Source organism: Crocodylus porosus, unplaced genomic scaffold, assembly GCF_001723895.1.
Source record: "Crocodylus porosus isolate Cpor-Errol unplaced genomic scaffold, CroPor_comp1, whole genome shotgun sequence".
Classification (NCBI taxonomy): domain Eukaryota; kingdom Metazoa; phylum Chordata; order Crocodylia; family Crocodylidae; genus Crocodylus; species Crocodylus porosus.
Window position 1 is genome coordinate 47,157,300 of NW_017728931.1, and position 23,780 is coordinate 47,181,079.

Genomic DNA, 23,780 nt, shown 5'->3' on the forward strand with positions numbered 1-23,780 from the left:
TCTCCATATGGCTAGCTAGCTATAGGTATATCGATAGCTAGATATCTATATCTATAGATATATCTATATCTATAGATCGCTAGATAGCGAGATATCTACATAGATGTATATAGATCGCTAGATATCGATATATAGAAAGCCAGAAAGCTATATCGATATATAGATATTTAAATAGCTATCAAGAGATCTAAGCATCTATAGCTATTTAGATTTCTATATAGATATCTGTCTGGTGTGTGTATAGCAGGGCAATGTTGCCACGTGGCGGGGCTGTACTTGGGGGGGTGGGCGCTGCCTGGCTGACTGCTCTTGGAGCTGGGGCGCTCAGGACTAAACGCGGCAGAAGGACCCCAACCTTTGTCCCGGGCGGGGGAACAACCTGCTTGGGGGCGACGTCTGGCCCCTAAGCCAAATGCGGAGCTGTTTTCCCAGGGTGAACACGTCGGGGAAAGAAAGGATCGTTTGCACCCGGCTGAGCAGTGCCGCTTGCCCGCAGGCAGCCCTCGCCGGGGCGCTTTGCTGCGGGTGCGGGAGTCGGGTGCGGGCGAGAGGCCCCGGCGCGGAGCTCAGACCCGCGCCGCCTGCGCCCCGGTCTCCAAACGCAGCGGGCTTCTAATAAACGCCCCCTCCCCCGCCCCCCGATTGATTAGGATGATATTAATCAGCACTTTGGCCTTGCTAAACAGATGGCTAGAAAAGTGGAGCTTTGCAGTTGTCTCATTCAGACACCTTAACCTCCCTTTCAGAGGACTTAATCCAATTAGCTTTTCTCCTGAGTTTTAGTTGTTATGTAAAGATCCTTTTGCATTTGTGGAGAAATATGGCTTCATGGGGGGGGGGAGATCAGCCATGTTTTGATTTCTCCTTAACAATTTTATCCTTTAAAAAAAAAGGAACCCGGGGGGGGACCCCCAAAAGGACCCCCCCCCAACCCTTTCACCACCTCCAACTTTGAACTGCGACCTACTCCGGCATCAGCCGGTCCTACTGCCCTCACAAAGAGGGGTGTCCTACTTAGTTCACACAGCGGCCTCTTCCCATGACGAGCGAGTGGGGAAATGATGTCAGGCCCGGGGGAGAGGTGGGATCTTTGATCAGACCAACTAGATTTTTGCAACAACAACAACAACAAAACCCGAAGAAAAAGAAAATCCTCCTGAGGAGACTTACACTTTGAACCGGTTTTATAGCTTAGCTCTGCCCTCCATTCCATGTCTCCACACCGGGAGGCATCACAAAGCCTCTTCCTTTCCTTCAACCTTGAGCCTCGTCTTTTGGCTTCTTTCTTTTCTCTTTTTTTTAAGCGGGATGAGTTTAAAGGAGAGACTTTCCATGTGGCTTGGGAAATGCATTAAGTGCTGAGAAGCAGAGGCATGATTTCGCGGGCATGGAGGTGCCCCCCCCCCCCGGGGCTGACTGAGAGGGGCAAGAAGGGGACCCGGGGCTGACTGAGAGGGGCAAGAGGGAGAAGCCGTCGAGAGGGCTGGTGGGCCTGGCTCCTTGCCCCGCTGCTGCGGGATGGGGGAGAGGCCAGGCGGGGCAGGGGCAGCTGCGGGGAGGGGGGTGTGCTCGCTCTGCCTCCCCGTGCGGGGTATTTCTGGGGCTTTTTCTGTGAAGGGGGGGGGGTCTGCCTCAATTACTGACACTCTCCCCCTCCCTTCCCTGACCCGCGGGCGTTGGAAGCTAAAGGCAGCTCGGAAACCGCCAAGGCTGCCCCCCTGCCCTTTGTGTGACGTGTACCAAGGGAGAGCTGGGGCGTGTGTGCGTGTGTGGGGGGGGGGAATCTGTGCAGAGGTCTATATAGACCCCCCTCCACTCCCACTGACTCATTTGTAGATTAAACTGCCCCCCCTCCCCCCCCCCCGCCCTGCGGGGCTGTGCCAGCTGGGCAGGGCGCCTGGAGGGGGTGGGCGAGCAGCTGAAGGGGCAGAGGGGCTCTTGCAGCCCCTGGGCTGCGGTCCTGGGTGGAGCTGGACCTGTGCATGGGAGAAGTTTTCTTGCAAGGGCCAGGCCCAGGTGCCCATGCACAGCCGCAGCCCCCCCAGAGCCGTCCCCACAGTGATTGCAAGGGGCGGGGGGCAGCACTTTTTGCAAAGAGAGCAAAAAAAAAGTGGGAGCCAAAAACGAGGTGGTTTCACAGGGTCTGGGCAGCGGGGAGAGCTGCACCAGCGCACAACAAAGGGGCAGGCAGGAAGGAGCTGGGTCTGAGGGAGCATGCGTGTGCCCCAGGGAGGCAGCAATGCAGCCCTTGCTAGTCGCTCATTCAGCGGTGCTAGGCAGACAGACGTGCACACCTCCAGCCACCTTGGAGCGCAGGGCCACTTCTCTCACAGCTGTCCTAGGGAAGCAGGAAGGGCCCACCACAGGTCACCTAGGCCAGTGGGTCTCAACCTTTTTTGTACCAGGACCTATTCATCCATAGCTGATCCCCACCCAGTCCCGACCCACCGTGCCCCATGCCCAGGCAGGTTGTGGGGCCCCCCCAAGCAGCCCCTGGCAGGCTGGAGCTCTGCCCAACTGCAAGGGAAAGCCCCAGTTTCCCACTTGTTTCTTCTTTAAAAGTAAGTTTCATAGATTTTTCATAGTTTCTCCTTTTTAGTTTCATAGATTTTTTAGGGTCAGAAGGGACCTCAGTAGATCATTGAGTCCAACCCCCCTGCCCTGGGCAGGAAAGAGCCCTGGGGTCAGATGGCCCCAGCTGGGTGCTTGTCCAGTCTCCTCGTAAGACTCCCATGGTAGGGGAGAGCACTGCCTACCTTGGAAGCCCATTGCAGATTCTGGTAACCCTGATCCTAGTTGCTCCATTTTTAAAGTTTGTTCACATCCCTTTCACATATTCTTGCCACCTACTTTTGGGTCGCAACCCACAGGGTGAAAACCATTGATCTAGTCCACGGGATTGAACCTGCTGCGTCATGCAAGGGGGTTTTGCCTGGCCTAGCACCCCCCTCCCAAATGGCAGGCAGCACTGTACTTAGTATTCCTGGTGGACCCCACTTCACCGGAGATGGTGATGATAATAATAATAATAAAAATGATCATTTTTGGGCCCCCTTTCTGTCCAGGCCCCAGGTGGCTGCCCAGTTTCCTCATGCCTGTCCTACCCTGATGGCAGGGGAGGGGAGATAGGGAACAGACCCCCACTGAATGCTTTATTTCACTTCTACATGTGGTTTGTAGGGCGTGGGGGAGATTGCATTCTCCTGAAGCATTGGACACTGGCCACACCTAGAGGGGGTTTTAACTGCCCTACCATGGTGATCCTGCTGGTACTTCATATGGAGAAAGTACTTGGGTACTGGACTGGAGGGTTTTGTTCATGTGCGCAAGTGGATGACTAAATCTGAGGTCAGAAAAGATTTCTTCCCTGCCAAAGCCGGACTGGTGAGGGCCATGGAGTTTTGGCCATACTGTGTAATGTGGGCCTGTGTCATCTTCCCAGTATCATCCCAGCATGTGTTAAACCAACACATTTCTGCAGTTTTAGTGATAAGGCATTGGCAACACCCTGTTTTCACCTCTTCTTTACCTGTGATGCACTATAGGACTCAGAGGGTGATTTGGATAAGGATGATCCTGCCTCAAACAGCGGGCTGTACTAGGTGACCTCTGGAGGTCTTTTCCAGTCCTACTTCTCCATGACCCCAGGACCCAATGGATATGTCAGTGTGCCTCCCTGTTACCTGTTGGACAAGACCAGCAGCAGCACTGCTTGCATGGGGCTGAGGTGCGGTTCCTGCCTGAGTATCTGAGACAGGGTGAAAGGTGCCTCTCTCTTGTGGCTAATGGAGACTTCTTAAATCTATGTCATGTTGCTGAGCACCTATGGGAGCCCACATGTACGCACCTCCACAAAGCAGCCCCCTTTCCCAGAGCTCCTAAGAAACACACATGCTCCAGCTGTGAACCCTTTGCTTCATGGTGACATGAGCTGTCAGTATTGAATTTGTTCATCCAAACAGCACATTTGTTTTGGTTGCGCTGAAGAGATGATTTTTGTGCTTTTGGCTAGGAGGAGGAGTGGCTCCTAGCTCTGTATCCTCAGCCCTGTCTCAGAGGTCCAAACCACACCTCCATCACTTCCCACCAAAAACACTTCTTTTGGGGTTGCAGAAGAACAGCATGTCTTTCCTAAGACAGGAACTGGAGTGTTGCCAGCCTGCCACTCTTTATGGCACCCTCTGAGAATGTTCCTTACCCCAGCATGTCAAAGTAAGGGGATAATAGAAAGGAGATATTTTTTTTGCAGGAGTGTTTTTGTTGGTTTTCTTTTTTTTTTTTTTGGTGAAAGTATGTTTAAAGAATGGAGTGGGGGCATCTGTTGTTAGAGAGACCCCAGTTTTGCTCCTAACATAAATGATGGTAAGTCTTCTGCTGACTTCAGTGGGAGAAAGATCAGATCTTTAAGGACCGAAGGCTGAAACTCCATGCCTCCTCCAAAATCCATTACAATCAGTTGAAAGACTTTTGCTGATTTCAGAAAGCTTTGGATCAGACCCATATAGCACTTTTTATGTGCATCTTGAAATGCTCTTTACACCTCATGAAACACATGCATTTTGGCATCAGTAGGGTGTTTGGGATATATTTACATTAGTATATTGAGGATTAATTATGGTAACCATCTGTAAATTAAAAAGACCTGTCTTATATCTTTAGAATAAAGTGGTATATTTTAGTAGTACATATTCTGCTTATGACCTTAACGTTAAAAGAAAACCTAGAGTATGAGTAGTGACTCATAATAAAGAATGTTATAAGCTGATTCTCTTAATGAAAATTGTTGTAAAGTTATAACATTTTTATACCTTAAGTATTAGCATTGTAGTTGACAAAGCAATAGTTGAAGAATTTTTCAAGTGTTTATATAATATGACAGAGTGAAACCTCAGGTCTTGGGAATTTTTAATTCAAATGGATTATGGATTTTGTTGCTGAAAAACTATCTTACAACTTTTCAAGACCATTGCATTGTCTAATGTTACAGGAAAAGCAAACTACTCATAGCTGAAGAATATTTTTATTAATTAATGGCTTACATAGTAATAGAAATGTTCTTATTACAGTATTCCAATACCTGCATAGCTGTAGAGCCAATTAAGTTATTGGGGCTGATCCTGTATTCGTTTTGCAGGGTGAAGTCAGTGAGGTTTGGGTATACAAATAAAATTGAATTTGGTCAAGTGGGAAAACAGTTTTATGGTTTCTTTAGTTACTATTGAATTATTTCCAAAAATTAGGGGGGATATTGCCCTAATGTTTGAGTGATGTTGTAGCTATGTTGGTCTAGAAAACATGTGAGGTGCAAGGATTTTTGTGGATGAAGTCTAAAGGCTTTTTTTCTCAGCTGAGCATGTGAAATAAATTAGAAATCATTATTTACCTGTTGTTCACAAGTGGCTATTTAAAAAAAAGTGCTTTTGAATATCATGGGATGTAACAAAATTGTATTTCATTAGACAAAAGTACAAACCCCAAGTAAGTTAATTGTTTGCTTTTTTTAAAGTTGCAGTATAAGACCCAGTCCTAAAGATTTTACTTCAGCAAAATTCCCATTTCAGAAAGGACTCCAGGATTGGACTTGTTGGATTTGTGTGTTTCAGACTGTAGACTTGTTTATTCAGGACATGGTGCACTTGTGAACCCTGCACTCTGATCTATTATACAAAATAACAACAGCTTTCCTGCAGTATTTATTTTCTCTTGAGTTAAATATGCATATAGAATATGTATCAGTTTAAAGATGAGGAGTATTTTATTTTTAACACCTTCGTACTAAAACACAAGGGTCCCAACTTTATACATTAGTAAAATATAATGAGCCATAATTTGGAAACATCCTGTAAAAGCAGAATAATTTATGGAGTGGGGTTCAGTAAAAAAGCAAAGCCAAAATGCAGGGCTGAAAGACAGATGTATAAGACCTTTCTTTATTATTTTTTGTTATTATTTTGAAATGTGCTCAAAAAGTAGGAAAAGATGAAGTGGGGTGAATGGTAAGGGGGATAGGTTTGCTTACTTTAGCAAAATGGCAATAAGATGAAATACTGCGGTCACTTAAATCTGGGTGGTATTTGAATACTGATACCTGCAAAGAGTCAAGAATTGAGCAGGTAGCCTTGAATAAGGCCAGAACCTGGTAGGTTTTAGCAAAACTTTTGGACCCATTAGTGGGTCATCAAGTAGGTCAGTACTGCAGGGGCTATTTTATATGATATTAAAATCAAAATAATTAGCCTGTAACTGCACAAATGTTGGTGTACGTGAATTTTCAGAGTTGTCACCAGTTATCTATTTTCCCGCATCTGTGCTAAATTTTCCATTTATTTCATTGTTAGTGAAAATGAGGACTCTAAGATTTGACCAGTTAGAGCCTGACACCACAGCAGCTGAGCAAATTGATTGCTTATGTTCTAGTTAGGATAATGGAGAGTATAATAGATGTTCTGCAGCTGAGTGATCATGTAGATAATTCTTCCTTCTTCCCCTTGTTAGTGTTGGTGATTATACTGACTTAGACATGTGGACAGTTTTGTGATATGTACATATTAGAAACATTTGTTCATGTAAATGTATACGTGTGTACTTCTCACAACTGCATGTGTGTGTGTTTTAAATATAAATATATATAGGAACTATAAAAGAAAGCAATAGCTACTAATTTAATGTATGAATTAAATGCAAATAAATAATTACATCTTCATAACTATTAAGGAAACTCATTACGGATCTGATCAATATAACCTTCTACATGAAGAACTCCTATTGGTTTCAAGTTCAACAGGTGTTTTCATATGGAAGAAAGTGGCAGAATCCAAGCCTAAAAAAATACAGAGAGAGAGAGAGGGAGAGAGAAAGAAGAAAGTGAAGAATCGTATATATATTTGTTCTAGGGTTGGATTTTGCCACTTTCTTCCATATGAAAACACCTGTTGAAACCAACCAACCTTCATATGGAAAGTTATATTGATCAAATCCCTAATGAATTTCCTCAATAGTTATGAAGATGTAATTATTTATTTGCATTTAATTCATACATAAAATTAGCAGCCGTTGCTTTCCTTTCTTTCCATTTATCTTCCTTTGAAAGATTTGTCCTATGCTATGTTCATTAGTGATAAAACATTAATGTTAAAACCTCTGGAAGTCAATAACATAATTCCTCTTGAATACAATGGAGTAAAGATTTCATTTTCTGCTTTAAGTAACTGATCGTCTTTACATATTTTGATAAGTTCCTCCCCCCCCCTTAAAGTAAGCTTGTAATAAAAAAAAGGGAAGAGGTTCAAAAGGACTCAGGGCCTCATTGGATCCAACAGAGGAAAGGCTTGTTTTCAGTTTATAGTGCCCTGAGCTAGTCTATGAAGGGCTGAAATGCTGAGCTAAGGAGTGTCTTATTTCTTTCATTTTGACTGTGGTTGGTAAGTTTGTTTGGACAGTGAAAGCATTTCTCTAACATGGATTTTCTTATGTGAGTACAGTAGCCAGTTCACATCAACCAGTGTGACAGTTTAGAATGAATACATTCTCCCACATTTTTCTAAATAATAACTCAGATGTCATGGTGATATATTACAATATAAGATTTTGGCAGCTGGACAGATTGGTCTAATTCAAACATACAGCATTAATTTTAGAACATTGAACTATACATGTGAATTTGGATTTCAAAATTGTTCTGTTCTGTTCTATTCCAGGCCCCATTCTTCAAGTCATTATGTTAAACATCCCATTGATAGCAATGGGAGCTTTGGGTGCTCAAAGCAGTACAGGGTTAAGCTCTTGCATTGTAGCAGCATTTCCATTTTAAATCTTGTTCTTAAGGGGGAGTGTATTTCGGGTGCAAGGATGATCACCAGCATTGAAGAAAACAGGGGTTTTGAGTAAGATGATGACTTCAAGATCAGACCACAAAAATTAATCTAGTTTTAAGAGAAATGTCCTCAAAAACACCAATTTATATTGTTCTATATGCATTTTCTTTCCGCTTATCAGTGACTAGCTTTAAACTCTGGTAAAGCTTGTGCTGATCAGAGTCATTCAGATAGACCTTCTCTATATGTAGGGTGACTATATGGGACAACGTGAAATCCAGGGCATGCCTCCCCCTGTCTCTCCCCACACTCAAGGCAGGCAGAGGCAGGGGTGGGGCAGTATGGTACACCTCTGATATTACTGTTCAGGCAGCAAAGTGGGTCATTGGCCTGTTAATGACCCATTGTTCTTTACTTCACAAGTGTTAACAATCATCTCCCTTTTTAATAACCATTCTGTTAATCAAGCTAACTTATTTTACTGCAATTTTGCTGTCTGCTAGGACTTCCTATTTCACAGCTTGTGCCATTCCACCTCCCTGCCCTGTGTCCCAGTGCCCTGCACCCAGTGTACTAATTTTAATTTTGACTGGCTGTCTAGGACCGGCCTTCAAAATCCAAGACTGTCCCAGCCAAACCAGGGTGTTTGGTCACCCTATATATTTGGCTGTCTCCAGCACTTGTATTTTAAATACTATGCCTGATGCTGCAAACTCACTAAAATGTACACATCGAGTACGTGCAGACAGTCGGGGATGGAGATCTGCAACCCACCACCCCACGCTGCCACCTCCCAGGAGCAGGGCCAGGGTGGGGTGAGGGCAGCAGCGACCTATGCAGGCTGCACAGGCACTGCTTGGCTGGCCAGATGTGAAAGGGGGGGATGGTTTCATGTGGTAGCAGCTGGCACCATCCACCACCCTGCACCACCACTCTGTGTTCAGCTGCAGCCTCCCCCCCACCCGCCCCTGCCCCAATGCTTCATCCAGCCGTGCGCCCCCCGTGCTCTGCATCTGGCTGCTAGGGTACACGTATTTAAAAAGGTTGAAAATCCCTGCCATAACAGTTTGCTTTATAGTGGCAATATACTTGTTTTGCTTCTACATAGACTTACAGGGTCTGAACCAACACCCACTGGTGTCAATGGGAGCTTTTCAACTGAACTCAATGATCACTAGTTCTGTATTCTTTGGCTGTGCTACATTTATAGTTCAGTAAACTGGCAAGAATAATTGCAGTGATTTTTTAAAATTATGGTGAGCTAAAGAAACTTGGGGGTAAATATCAGTGCATTGAATTAAATTATATAAAGTGGGTTAAAATATATTCTTCCTGAATTAGATTCACATCTATGCACTATTTAATAATTTCTTGAACTCTACTGAGATACAGGACACAATACGCTGCTGGTGATGAAAGCAACATTCTGGTGTTAGCAAGGGGGAGCAGGAGAAGGGCTTAAATCAGGTCCCCAAATATCTAGCTTCCTACAGACCTATTTTTCTGGGCTCCTAGAATTTCACATGGAAGCTGGATGAGTTTTCTTTGCCCCCGGAGGAAACCCTGGCCCTAGAGGAAGTTCTGCGTGAGAGAGGCCCTGGGTGTGTTTGCATAGACCCTTCACTCCAGTGCAGCTCCTGCTTGGTTCATAGCCAAAAAGTGCAACGCGCAGTGGGAGAGTGGAGTTTTTAAAAAACCCTCCAAAGTACATTGCAAAACAATGGACATGCTTGGTGTCCTCTTGGGAAACTTTAGCTTCCACCTTGTGGCTTCTAAGAACAATGGGGGCTGCAGGGTACTTTAATCATGAAAACATGGCCTTCTGATTTTCCTTTCTCACAGGTGGCAGTAATAAGAAATCCCAGTGTTTTTGGTCAGCTATCTAGGCAAGGTTTCCTGTTTAGATTTTGTTCCTAAACACAGAATGATGGAGATGGTACTTGGGGATCGAGGCACTGGGGGGATGTCTAATGTAAACATTTTAAAATGGGTTGTGGTCAGGGCAGCAAAGGGCTTTCATTGTAGTGGGAAAGGACTGGGAGGCTGCATTTAGAGAGCATTTTAATCCCATGGATGGAGGAGCAGCCTGTTCACCTCCCCTCTGTGCTGGGTCACTTCCACTATGAGCTCAGCAAACAGACCATCTATTGAGCAGTTAGTATTCAGTGCTGAATATTCAATACTAGACTCTTGTTTTAGTGAATCTAAAGCAAAAAAGAAAGAAGACTCCCTTTTCTTTCTAATATTTCCTGGGCTTGCCTACACACTGCCTGGAAGAGCTGGGGGACTTCTCTGGGAAGGCCAGCCTTGCTGTTGCAGAAATGCTTGTCTAGACCTGTGTTGCTTTCTGAAGGAAAAGGAGAGAGAATGGAAGGCACCGAATTTACTCTGTGGTTGTTTTTTTTTAAATCTCTCACTGTGTGTCTTGCTGGCAAAGCCGAGTTCAAGAAGCCTCTCAGAAATGTACTTGGATTGTAAGGTCTAAGAGACAGGAACTCTCTTACCACTGGTAAATGAAATGCATAGTATGGTAGGACACCAGTTTCTGTTGGGGCCTCTTGTGTGTGATGCATAGCGCTCTCTTAGAAATGTTGGCACCAAATATTCCCTGAGCACGCATTTATTGCAGGGGTGGGGGGAACATTTTCTTTTCTTCTTATCTTCTTGATATAGCTTCTTTTTTATAATTGCTTTTCTTTTCTAAAGTCAGGTGATTCAGGCCCTTCTTTATTTTTCTGCCACATCCTAAGAAGTCAGCCAGGCATCCCTGATAGGGCAGTTCGGTGTGTCTCTCTGACCAAAGGTGCTTATTCTGAGGGGACAGATTTTTCTCAGTATCTTTTCTTGCTCATTCTTTCTCTTTTCTCCATTTTTCTCTTTTCTTCATTTTTTCTTTGGTCTCCTCTCTGTCTTTATCTTCTCTTTCAGCATTCTCTTCTATCTCTGAGCACCTGCTCTTCCATGTTATTTTCTTTTCATCCCTTTTGTCTTCCTCCCCTTTTCCTTCTCCTCCCCAAATGCTCAGTCTTTCGCTTCTTCCCCTCCATATTCCTGCTGGTGATTCTGGTTTTTTGGGTTTTATTTTGGGTGGTTTTGTTTGTTTATTGTACCTCTGATCCTGTTTCTCAGCTTCCTGCTTAGTCATCTTTGCTTGCCTTGTCTGTTGGATTCAGTATCTTCTTGGGTAGAGGTAGAGGTAGAGGTACTTCATGAGCACTTGATATAAACCTGCCCCTTACTGCCTTCATGTTATTCCATCCAACCAAATTACTTTTAACTTCGTGCTTCAGTAAGAAAGGACTGAGTCAGTTACTTGAGGCATTCATGCCTCTTCATGTACATAAGTGAGTTAACAATAATCAAAATGATATTTACCCCAAACTGCTAGTGAGCAGCCACTGATCCCCATGTGACAGAGGTGTCACTTTCTGTAACCCTGTTATGTGGCTGGTCCTAAGAAATTAGTCTCTCCACTGTGTCACCTATTAATTGCACAGTGGCATAGCCTAAGAAGTGAACCAAATCTTGGCAAAAGTGCACCAAGAGAAGCCTTCCCTCACACTGTGAAGGGACCTGACACAGAAAAGGAAATAGTTATACTATTTCTAAGTTTCCTTGGGAAAGGAATATTGCAGAGAAAGGTAAGATCTACCATATTACTACATACAGCATACCCTGAAGCACTGGAGATTTGTAATACATTAAACTGGGTCCATGAGGGTGTTTGCAAACTGTCAGACGTTTTGATGTATACAAAATTATCACTTGAAAAGGGCCTATTTTCTCCATTAGGACTAGCTGAGAGATGAAACGATTGATTATATGTTGCAGAACCATGCAAATTAAGTTATCCATAATAACTTCCATTTACTAGGCCAGGCTGTAGGTCCATCATGCTCTGTAGCCTGTTTCACACAGTGGTGGAGAGCAGATGCTAAGGTGGAGGGTGAACAGGGCATTACCAGAATTTTCCAATCCCATTCCTCTCCCATTGCAGTTTCCAGCATTCAAAGGTTTAGGAAGCTTTGATTCAGAAGTTGTACCTCTATCTACCTACTGATGGACCTTTCCTCCAATAATTGGTTCAGTCCCCTTTTGAACTGGGTTAAGCAAAGTCAAATGGTTAGCAGAATGATCAATGAAGGTGTCTATATACAAGCAGATGTGATTAACTCAGTCTGCTGGATTAACCCAGTCTGCTGGAGAGTGGTAATTATGCATCTTGTGTACCACATGGAACCGCTCTAATTAAAGTCCCCATCCCCACCCGCTGGATCACATGTATAAACCCACTAAGATACCAACTTTATTCTGGTACCACTCATAACTAAGGGCGCTTATACAAGTTACATTTTTCATATGATCACGCCCCTGAAAGTGCTCTACAGCTGTGCCATAACACACATGCATAGCTGCAGACTGCATTTAAAGTGGCTGATCACACAAAAAATTGACCATCCTCAAATAAGGTGTTAGATGAAGGTGCTCTGCTTTAGAGTGCTGTGTTCCCTAGAGTTAATTTTTTACGTTTTGGGCTGGGCTGATACAGCCCTGCCCTGCCCCTGGCTCAGGCCGGGCTCCCTCCAGCTCAGGCCGGGCAGCAAACCCCAGCTGGCAACTCAGAGCTGCTCCTTCCCTCTGCCCCCCTCTGCATTGCTAACAGTCCCAGAGCTTGGGTGGGGGAGGAAATGGGAGGGGAGGGGAGGGCTGGGGAGAAGGGAGGTGCAGGCAGGCTTGATCCTGCTGGCTAGGAGGGCCAGTGCAGGCAAGCTCGACTACCTCCCCCGAGCCCAACAGACAAATGTCTGTTGGGGCAGGGGGTACTCTTACTCATGTCGCTTTATGTAAAGTGCTGTGAGTTAAAGTAGGGGTCTGAACATCTGTCTGCACCCTAAGTGAAAAGAAATGATGCTGCCATGAGATCAGAGAAAGTAACATCCTCCACACTACTGCATGAAAAATTGACTGAATACTGCAAAGAACAGTGGATAGCTACAGGGCTCATAAAAACTCCTTCCCAAATAAAAGCATTAGCAGTAAGCACATCTAATTTGAAATGTGTACAAAGTCTAAAACAATATGGATATAGAGATAAACAGGCCACCAATGATGGGATATGGTAAAATGAACATGTCATCGTAATTCCACACACAGCAAGAGGTCAGAAATGTTAAGCATAATTTATCTGTGTGGTTACTGAGGAGGGGAAGGACAGAGGCTGAGAAGCTTTCTGACTGGATCTGAATGCTGCTGTGGACTGTACAGTTTGCAATAAACACAAGAATCAGATTGCAGAAACCCATAGGTACCATAAGGTTCCTGATTGTGCTTAGTCTGAGATTATGCTTAGTCAAATCTCTTTAATAATAATTCATTCTCTCTTGCTAACGAAGTACTCCTCTAATTTTTTTTAAATGAGCTCTTGACTGACACCCTGAGTGAAAAGATCAATTATTGCAAATTGCAGTTTACTTGCTGTAGGATTCTAAGTGAGTAAATAACAAAATATGATCTATGATTCAGTTTTGCTGTATGGGTTTAAACACACTGAACCAAGCCCTTCCTACATGCTATCAAATGGGTTAGCAGGGAAATCAATACAAAGAGCAAAGAACTGAATAAACAAAACAAAAGAGGCTGGTGGATTCAAGGAGTCCATACTTAGCATTCTTAGAATACCACAACACATCTCACAATGCTTCATTAGGATCACCAGTTCAGAGACTTATAGGCAAAAGGACAAAAACATTCATGCCAATATTTAACACATTTTGTGGACCGAAGACTATTAACTCTGAAGTAGTTCCAACAAAACCATATGCCAGAAAACCAGAACAGAAGAAGTTACTGCAATCAGAATGCCAGATGTTTTGCCTCTGTTGGAAGTGGGAAATAATGTTAGATTTCAAAGAGGAAGTGACTGGCAGGTTGCCAAGGTAATGGCTATACCTTGCACACCAAGATCATGCATTATCATCATCTCTGAGGATAGGCTCTAGTGAAAGAACTGAAGAGAGCTAAACAGAACCAAAGACAAGACCCAGTTTGTTCTGGACATCCAGGAAGTTACTGACAATGCACTGGCAAAAAAAGTATGTGACCAATGACAATAACAATATGAAGAGTAGCAAGCCCAGGCTTCCAGTGGCTGATGTACTCCATCAGTCAAACAGAAACTTTCCTGAGAACAGGAAGTGGGGTATGTGATCATGAAGTCATTGAAAGGTAGTACTGATTGAAAGATGTTCTTGAAGAGGCAGAGGAGACTTAATTTGCCAAAAGCATGGTCCTTTACTTAAGTTTCTATGATGTTGTTTGTATTAGTCTGTGCTGTTTGGCCTTAGTTGATAAGTCTTATTAACATTTTCTTAACTTTTCTTTTCATTTTTACACTATCCATTGCAATTGGTGTCTATTGGACCCTGCCAAACAACAATGGTGGGATCTTCAATAACTCGGTTCCATATCAGGTGGTTGAGCTTAAATTAAGCTTGGTTTCTTAGCACACCCTTGCTTCAGTGAATAGAGGTTTCAAAGATATCATTATATGTTTTATTTTCCTTTCAAACAAAAGGATATTCTAATAGCTTGCAGAATGTACCTGTAGGTAACATTGCCATTATCTTAACAACCCATACTACAGTGTACTTCTTGGGTGATGGAGATGGTTTGTGTATGCAAAACATCAAAATGCTCTGCATCATTATGGTTATCTTTGACTTGGGTGGGAGTGAATCACAATCATATTTTCATGTTGCTGTTCTGCAGTGATTACTTGCCATCACGAAAGGGTGCATTCTGTTGTTGTCTTAGTAATTAGGCTGGTTTTAGTGAATTTTAAAGTACTGAGTTGTGCTCTCTGTTTGTTTGTCTGACATATAGGTTATGACAATACTGTAACATGTAGATTTCTTTTTCTCCCAAAGAAAAGAATTAGATTTGTTCTTTTTCTTTTATCTTCATTTTACTCAAAGCATGGTTGTGCATAAAGCTGTAGTTGAGTTCCCACTGTGGTATGAACTATACAAGCATGGGTATGTGATGGTCAAAGCAAATTTAGTGCTTGTGAATATTACTGGATTAGCAATTCTTGAGATGAAAGTTTTATGTCCACAGAATAGGTTTGACTTGGGCAACACTGATGAAAGCTTTCTTGTGTATCAGTGTGCTTCAGTCTAGGGAAAGAATATTGAAGGTAAGGGGTAGATACAGTCTCCATCAACTGTCTAGTCATGAGCATTTATTCTGAGACATTTTTCCTAAGGACAAGGGTGCCTATCATGAGATTGTTCCTTGACCCATGTGAACTGACCTGGTGATCTTATGGTGAAGCTTGTTCCTAGCAGACAAGCATTCAGATCAGGAAAAAAAATCTTCCAATAATAATATCTGTGTTTGGAAAAGGAGAATGAAGACTCCATATCCTGTAGCCAGTCCCCTGAGCTATCCTGTACCTCTGCCTATCTAGCAGATAAACTTATCTGTAGCCACACCTTCTTGACTTCAGCTGTCACAAGAACATTTGTATGCAGCTGACTGGGCAAGAACTGGGATGGTTGCCATTTGAAGAAAATGGAAAAACAGGTGCTGCAGAAAGAGGTGATGGCAATTGTTTAATTAAATGGCACTCTTTCCTCTGAGAATGTTTAACTAATACCACATCCTGGTCCAGTGTGTTGCATGAATTACCATCTCTCTGGCTGGACATAAGGAAGAATTTCTTTACTGTCCGAGCCCCCAAGGTCTGGAACAGTCTGCCAGCGGAGGTGGTTCAAGCATCTACATTGAACACCTTCAAGAGTAAATTGGATGCTTATCTTGCTAGGATCCTATGACCCCAGCTGACGTCCTGCCCTTTGGGCAGGGGGCTGGACTCGATGATCTCCCAAGGTCCCTTCCAGCCCTGATGTCTATGAAATCTATGAAATGTAAACTGAATTCTTTAGTAGGGGTGTGTGAAATGAACTGTATTTGATTCATATTTGGATTTGGTCTGAACTGGGGACAATGATATGATTAGTTGATTCAGATCACTGTCCCTGATTCAATTTGGCCGAATCCAAATCTGAAGATTCGATGCTGATTTGGAAAATCAGCGATTCAGCCACAGACACAGATTTAAAGGTACCAGGTATGGCTCATGAACGCTGTGATGCTGGGGAGATGGAGCATCCCACAGGAGTGCAGGAGGGCTCCCCACATGCTTGGTGCTGAACCCAGAAGTGAACCAGACATATTTCCAGTCCACTTCCGGATCCACCAGGGAGCATGTGGGGGGCCTCTCTGCACCTCCCTGGCTCTGCAATCAGTTATGGGGGGATCCTGGGTGTCCCCTCCCAGACCAGGAGGCACCAGTTGCTCTCCCCGGTGGACCCGGAAGTGCTTCTGGCCCACTTCTGGGTCTGCTGCCGAGAGCTCTGGGGAGCCCCCCGCACTTCTGTGGGACGCTCCATCCACCCCATCATTGCAGCATTCACAAGCCACCTGGTACATTGAGGTATGTAGAAAAATCATTTAAAGCTGTGTCTGTCTGAATCTTTGAATCTTTCCTAATCTCTCTGAATCAATTTGGAGGGTTCTGATTCAATTCAGAGAGATTAAAGGGTCTCCTGATTTGATACTGATTTGGAGATTTGGCCACCGAATGGGCTGAATCTCTGCCAAACCGAATCAGGGACTGAAACTTCGCACAACCCTATAGTTTAGTTGCTTCTGGATATTAAATATCTCATGGCACTCTTTGCAAGTCTGATGTTAAATCCTGGTGTTCAGACCAATTTCTTCCTCCAGTAACTACAGGCGACTCTCACCATTCATGGGGGATATGTTCTTGAATCCCCCGTAAATGGCAAAATCCACGAATGAGGCACTGCTTTCATGAATGCAGTGCCCCTGGCAGCTGTGGGGGGGCACAGCGCTGATGGCTCCAGGAGGAGCCTGGCGGCAGCAAGTGCAAAGCTCCTGAGGAGCTCCTATAAGTGTATATAGTGTATTTAAAATGCAGGTTCTGGTTTCGTGAATATTTGAAACTGTGAATGCTGACCCGCGAATAGCGAGGGTTTCCCGTACATTCTACATATATATTTTCCCTTGTATTTCAGTCACTTCACACACTCTTTTAAAGCTGCTTTGCAACATTGCTGGAAGGTTATATCCAAAGCTATTAACAAAAATCAGAAGTGGAATAGATTCATATCCTAGTGCAGCCAAACCATCAAAGTTTGTTAGTGGCTGGATCAAAAAAATTGGGTTGGCCTTCGCTAGTTCTTAACAGAGGATCGTTCCTGCTACAGAGATGGCCCTGTCACCATGATGGGCAAACTGAAGTGATCAGTCATCTGTATGAGACAAATCTTGTTCCATATGCGAAACTGAAGCAAATAAATAGTTGTGTTTTTTCTTGTCAGCAAACTGATTGAATATTCTGAGTACAGGAGCCACAAAGGCTTATCAAACAGTGAAATCCACAATCTAGAATTATGATTATAAAGAATAACCTTCCTGTGATTGATTTAAAGCCAATTCCAAGAAATTGGAAATTTATATATGGAAATTTATATATAGTACAGTTCTTAAAAATTCCCAGTCACTGATTATCACACAATCACATAACTTAGGGAAAAGTGTATAGTTTCATAGTGGCTAGCATCCCTACATTGTAGTTGCCTGACAGATGCCAGTAAGAGTAGATAATCATTTTGGCTATTTTGGCCTTAAACTCTATTAATTTTGTTTCAGGACAATTCATGATTATATATAATGTCAGCTACAATTGCCTCTGGCTAACTGCCATGTATTAACCAATTAAAATGTAGGAATTTAAACAAACATACAGTTGTTATCTCAATATACAAATCACTCTAGTCATATTGGCTACTGTAATCTCTCATCTCTAATTAGGCCCTGTGCTGAGAGTTTTTTCAAGAAGTTTGGCAGCAAACAGCAAATAGACCATCTTAGATTTTCACTTCATCAGCTGAAGCAGAAAAAGCCCCAACATTTACATAATATAAAAGAGTGGGGAAAGAAACAACACATAATAAGAATTGAGCTGTCAATCAATCTTCTGAAAAAGAAAAATAGCATAAAAAACAGCCTCAACCTTTTTTTCCTCCCACTTGCCTCCTATAGATCATCAAGGCTCTTGATCCAACAACAGTTGTCATATCCTTGTGTTTGCTTTGAGGAAGTCAGACCCTACCTCCCAGTTCAGTTTTGAAACATAACTTAAACAAAATATACTAATTAGTCAGTAGGAGAAGAGTTGTTGACCATTTTGGATAGAGGAAAGGGTGTGAATAAGAAACAGAAACAAGAAGATAAATAAAAGTTGTGATCCTGCAAAGACTTAAGCATGTGTTTTAACTCCTAAATCTTCAATATATTAATAGTCTCATTTAATGCACTGGCATAACTAGGGAGGACAAGCAGGGTACCTGCCTCAGGCACTGACTTAGAGAGGGCACCAGAATGCCCTCCAGGGGTGTTTGCTATGGCAAGCACAGCACAGACATAGAAGTTGGATAGCCCTGTATTCAGTAGTGTATGTAGGGGAGAAGTCAAGTGGACTGGTCAGTGGTGTAGCGTGGGTCTCTGGAGCCCGGGGGTCAATGCTTATATTTGCACCCTCCCCCAATCCACAGCCAATCACTGAGCCGGGGGTGGTCTCCCAGCAGCCGATCGCTGAACCCAGAAGTGCCGCCGACAAAACCGAGTACCCTCTAGCGGGCCCACCACCGCACCCTGCAGGCTGGCTGGTGCCCAGGGGCATGGCCCTCCCTGTTCTGTCCCGTTGCTACACCACTGGGATTGGTGCCCCCCAGGGATTTTTGCCTGGTGAAGCTTGAGACCACTGTTCCTAGTCCCGTCCCCTATGGTCATAAAGTTGGATATTAAAAATGTTCATAGTAAAATAACTTGAGTGTGACATTGTATGACCCTAGGATTGTGGAAAGCTTCGGTCCCTGATTTGATTCCGTGGAGATTTGGCCTGAATCTCCAAATCTGAATTGAATCAGAGGACCCTTTAATCTCTCCGAATCGATTCAGAGAGATTTAGAAAGATTCGGAGATTCAGACATAGAGACCGCTTTAAATGTTTTTTCTTCATACCTCTAGATAGCAGGGGCTCATAAATACTGCAATGCTGGGGTGCATGGAGTGTCCCACAGAAGCATAGGGGACTCCCCAGCATGCTCAGCAGCAGACCCAGAAGTGGACCAGAAGCGCTTCTGGTCCATTTCTGGGTCCATGAGGGAGCATGCTGGGCTCCCCCTGCCCATGCCTCCCCAGCTTGGTGACTGGTGACTCCTGGGTCTGTGAGGGGGGCACCCAGGGTCCCCCTGTGGCTGATTGCCAAGCTGGGGGGTATGAGAGGGCCCTCTACATGCTCGGTGGTGATCCCAGAAGTGGATTGGAAGTACTTCTGGTCCATTTCCTGGTTCACTGCCGAGCACATGGAGTGCACTCCCCTGCACTCCCGTGGGACTCCCCATGTGCCCCAGCATTGCAGTGTTCATGAGCCGCACCTGCTACTTCAAGGTATGTAGAAAAAGCTTTAAAGGCGTGTCTATGTCTAAATTGCTGATTCTCTGAATCAGCATCGAATCTTCAGCTTTGGATTTGGCCAAATCAAATCAGGGACAGTGATCCGAATCAATGAATCAAATCACTGTCCCTGATTTGGGCCAAATCTGAATCAAATAGGGCCCGCTTCGCACACACCTAATGACACAATAATGAAACATATCTTGGCTAATGCATTGGTTTTCAGCCTTTGGCTCTACACTCTCAGAATTCACTTAGTCCAGGAAATGCTTGTTACTGTGAAGGAACTAATTTGTATGAAAATACTCTATAGTTGATCATTTTTGTCTCAACCTATTTTGTAATCAAGAATGAAAAACTGCCTTGGATTCAAGACTGTCAATTACTTCTTGCAGAAATTATGTGACATTTACAAGGAGCTTGCCTTCAGCTCTATGTAAACAAAAATACATAAGCTTGCAAAATATAGAAGGACGATCAATAGATTAATTATGGCCCCCACTTTAATTAATTAATTAATTAATTAATTAATTAAAAGGAAGCTATCATCTTAAAAATAACATTAAATTCACCTTACCTGTAGTCTTAATAAAATTGTGTCTTTGGAAATAACTTTTAAAGGGAAGTGAGGAGTGGCTGGAAGTGTGCTTCCAGCTGAATGGAAAAAGGAATGAGGCCACTAATAGGTGGGAAGCTGCCTCTGTCCCTCTTACAGTAATAAATACCATATATTTCACATACAGTGCACCCTGTAATAACATATGCATCATGTTTTTGAAAGGTAAAATGAAGAAAAAAAAATTCCTTGTAGTAAGTAACTGAATAGCACCAGCTAGGGAGCCATGCTTACTTATTTTTCCATTCTCTGTGGATTGCTTACAGATTTTACCTTCACTTTTGCTGAGTGGCAGAAACTGGTATTAACACATTTCTCACATAGAATACGCACAGCAATTTCCAGCAATTGGTATTTGAAAAAATAAGTATGTATCACATGTGAGAAAAGATAGTAAATGTGAATCAGTTAAACTGAATGCCTACCTGCATTCTTATTCTAGGGACATTTCCTGTCCATAATATTCCACCTACAGTCGCAGGACAATGCTTTTAGGCCCACACAATTGGAAGCCATGCCTGTCTAGAGCCCTACTGATATAATTAGGGATCGCTGCACACGTATCTTCCTGTAGGATCAACCTGTATATTATTAACATGGAAGAAATTAGAAAAAATCAAGCAAGCTATTAACTTTTCTTTTTTTCTCTTGTTTTTTTTCCCATTTCACTCATGTGAAAAAATAAAAGTAGGCTTCTTGGCTTTCTTCTTTATTTTATTTATTTAATTAGTGTATTCTTGTCCTATTTGAAACCTCCAAGCCCCTGAGGGGAATGTTACAATTACGGCAAGAAAGTTTGTATTTTTAAAAGATTTTTTTTTTTACATTTAAAAAAAATCTCCACAGATCTTTAGTTTCGGCCTACATGACCTGGCAGGCAGTTTGAACAAAACAATGTAGATGGCATTTTTGGTTTAATTTGCAAATCTCTGCACTTATGCTGTAGTTAGAGCTATATAGGTGGAGCCCTACTAACTTAAAAGCAAAAATACAGAAAATCACAGTGTGGTTTCTGTTGGAATTGTTGGGTGCCCAGCACTTTTAAAAATCGCTCACTTATTCAGGTGCTATGTATGGATTTAGGATTTTAACATTAAGGGTTCCTTGCTAACTATCTCACTCCGAGCGCACAGGAAATGTCTAACTTCACCAGTTAGTACAGGCTGCCATAGTTACAAATACTCCACTCAGTTCATCATGCTAGTCACATCCTTTCAGTCACATTTTGTTGTATGCGCTCTAATTTGGCATACTGGCCAAGGGTCTTATGAGCATTTAGACTTGGAGAGTTAGCTTTCAAAGTGCTTTGCTGCTTGTCAGGTCACACATCTTTTCAGACCAGAGGTTAAGTAAGTAAGTAAGGATAAGTACTTTAACTGGGACCACAGAGGAAAGCCCAGGCTGGAGCAGGTAGTGTTGTGAATGATTCAGACTTAGAAGTCTTTAGTGTTGCAATGTGTTAGTAAAATTGTGTTTCATCCCAGAGGTGAGCGCATAGTGGAGAGGTTGTGTGCTCTGTGGTTTGCAAAGTGCTTTGCCTTCTTCATAAATGAAAATGGTGGCATGGTGGGATTCAACAAACAGTGGGTTCAATTAGTGTAAAAAAAAAAGTATTACCAAGAAAATTGCCACCAAAATAAAACCAGGCCCAAAAGTCTGAAGATAAGGAAAAAACAGCTGTTGCCTGCTCCCAGTGGCTGAGGGAAGGGGACGATTTCTGCTTTACTCCTTCTCAGTTTTTGCTGGAAGGGTGAAGGGAGAGGCCAGAGCAGGGTATCATTTTCTTCCCTTGGAGCTAGCTGCAGCTATTTTTACATTTACATATGACAACTGGGTTCAATGTTGGGGGCGAGCATACAGACAAAGCAGCTTCCCAAAGAGCCACCACTGAAGAGGAAAAAGGTGGGGCAGCTTTCTTTAAAGCCTCCTACCCCACCCACTACATGTTCCCGAATAACAAGTTTCTCTTCCTTCCCATGGCAGCCTTTGCAGGGCGGAGAAACTGTCCTCTTTCCTACAGTAATTAAACAAGAGGAGAAAGGAAAGGAAATACATAACCCAATTTCGGAGTGCTTTATAAAGCCAGCCATGGAGCAGGGATACTGTGGTCTTCCCCTATTGGCACCCAGGCAGTGTTTGATACCACTAATGAGGCCATCTCCAGCAGGAGCAACAAAACATGAGGAAGAATCAGTCCTAAAGCGAAAACCTGGAAACCTGATTGTAGTGGACGCTTGTGAGTTTGGGCCTTAGTGAAATGTAGTTTAGTCATTAAGGTTCCATTGCAAAGTTTTAAGGCGCTGCCCATGTTGGATGCAATAGGAAGAGAAGGATCCTGACAAACATACAGGGAGAAGTAATCAGATGTGCTTCTGTGTTTGCTTTTGCAGGTTAACAGAAAGATGCAAGAAATCCTGTCCCATTGAACAAAAAGAGAAAATTATAGGGACGAGAAATGTTAGGTTTATTCTCTCCTATGCTCCATATAGTCTAGTGACAGATGTGCTACCTTTGTGCTCAAAACCTGACAGTGGTCTAAAGAAGAGGTGGTGTATGAAAAGAGGAGATTGTTTAAGGGGACAAAGGCCACACCACTGCAAGTTCCCTTCAGGAGCAAACACAAAATACACTTCTAGGCAAGGAAGCTGGCACAACCTGTTTTTCAGGGGCTGAAGAGGTAGAGGACCATGTGGGAAACTAGAACTGGAGACTTAGAGTAGGGTCTAGCAAACACCTGTGATGTATTCCTTCATACTGCTGTTTGGGAATACGCTCCTATGTGGCCCCTCTTGCCTATGAGGTGGGGGTATTGTCATGGATGTTCTTTCACTATGGCTGATCATGGATTTTATTTATTCAGCTTTAACTCTCAGGTGCATGTCCTGCTTTTTCCATTCTGAAGTATACAAATCTAATTAACATTATGAAAATCAAAGCAAAGCAATAAGCTGCATGTTCTGTGCCATCATGCTAGGATTTACCCATTATGATAATAAAGTGTTTAGGCAACTATTTCTAGGGCTTAGTTCCCTCCCTACCCTCGCGCTAATACTTCAGATGTTCCTTTTCTGGCAAGTTCCTGTCTTTCTTGTGTAGGCTGATTGGAGTGACTAGAGATGTCATTTCATGATGGGATCGTGCACTAGGGCTGTGAGAAACTTCGGGTGGTGATTTGATTTGGAGGAGATTTGGCCTGATTCAGTGGCCAAATTGCTGAATCTGAATCAAATTAGGGGACCAATTAAAAGGTCCAAATAAATTCAAAGCTCTCCGAATCTTCAGAAAAGATTCGGAGACCTTCGATGATTTGGACAGTCCCCGGTGGCTGCAGCAGGGAGCTTCAGCTGACTCTGAGCTGGTAAGTACTAGAGGCGGGGGAGGGGGATGGAGGAGGGGACCCTTGCCAGCCATCCCCTGCCTGCTTTCCCAGCTCCACCACAGATGCCCTGACCACCCCAGCTCCTGGTGTTTTTTAAAAAAGCCCCAGTGCTCACCGGGTGCTGCCAGGTGTGGGGGGTGATCCCTGCTGCCCCTACTGTCCCACACTGCATGGGGGGCTTGGCATAAGCCCCCTGACTGCCCCTCTTGCTCCTCCAGCCCCACCCACAGCTGCCCTGCTCTGGGCAGCTCTGGTCCTTTAAGAAAAAAAAACGAGAAAAGCCCTGGGACTCACCACCCCTGCAGTGGCCTCAGAGCTTCAGGGGGGCTGTGGTAGAGCTTCCCCATAGCATGGGGCAGTGGGCGGGCCTGGGGGTCCCACCCCTGCCCGGCAGCACCTGCTGAGTCGGATCTTTTTTTTTTAG

At 43.7% G+C, this 23,780-nt stretch overlaps 1 protein-coding gene across 1 annotated transcript in view; it reads left to right on the forward strand.

Annotated features, from left to right (window-relative positions):
* The window catches only part of RFX4 (regulatory factor X4), a 133,812-nt gene that overhangs the window by 548 nt on the left and 109,484 nt on the right, over positions 1 to 23,780 (forward strand). The gene's annotated exons all lie outside the window — the stretch shown is intronic.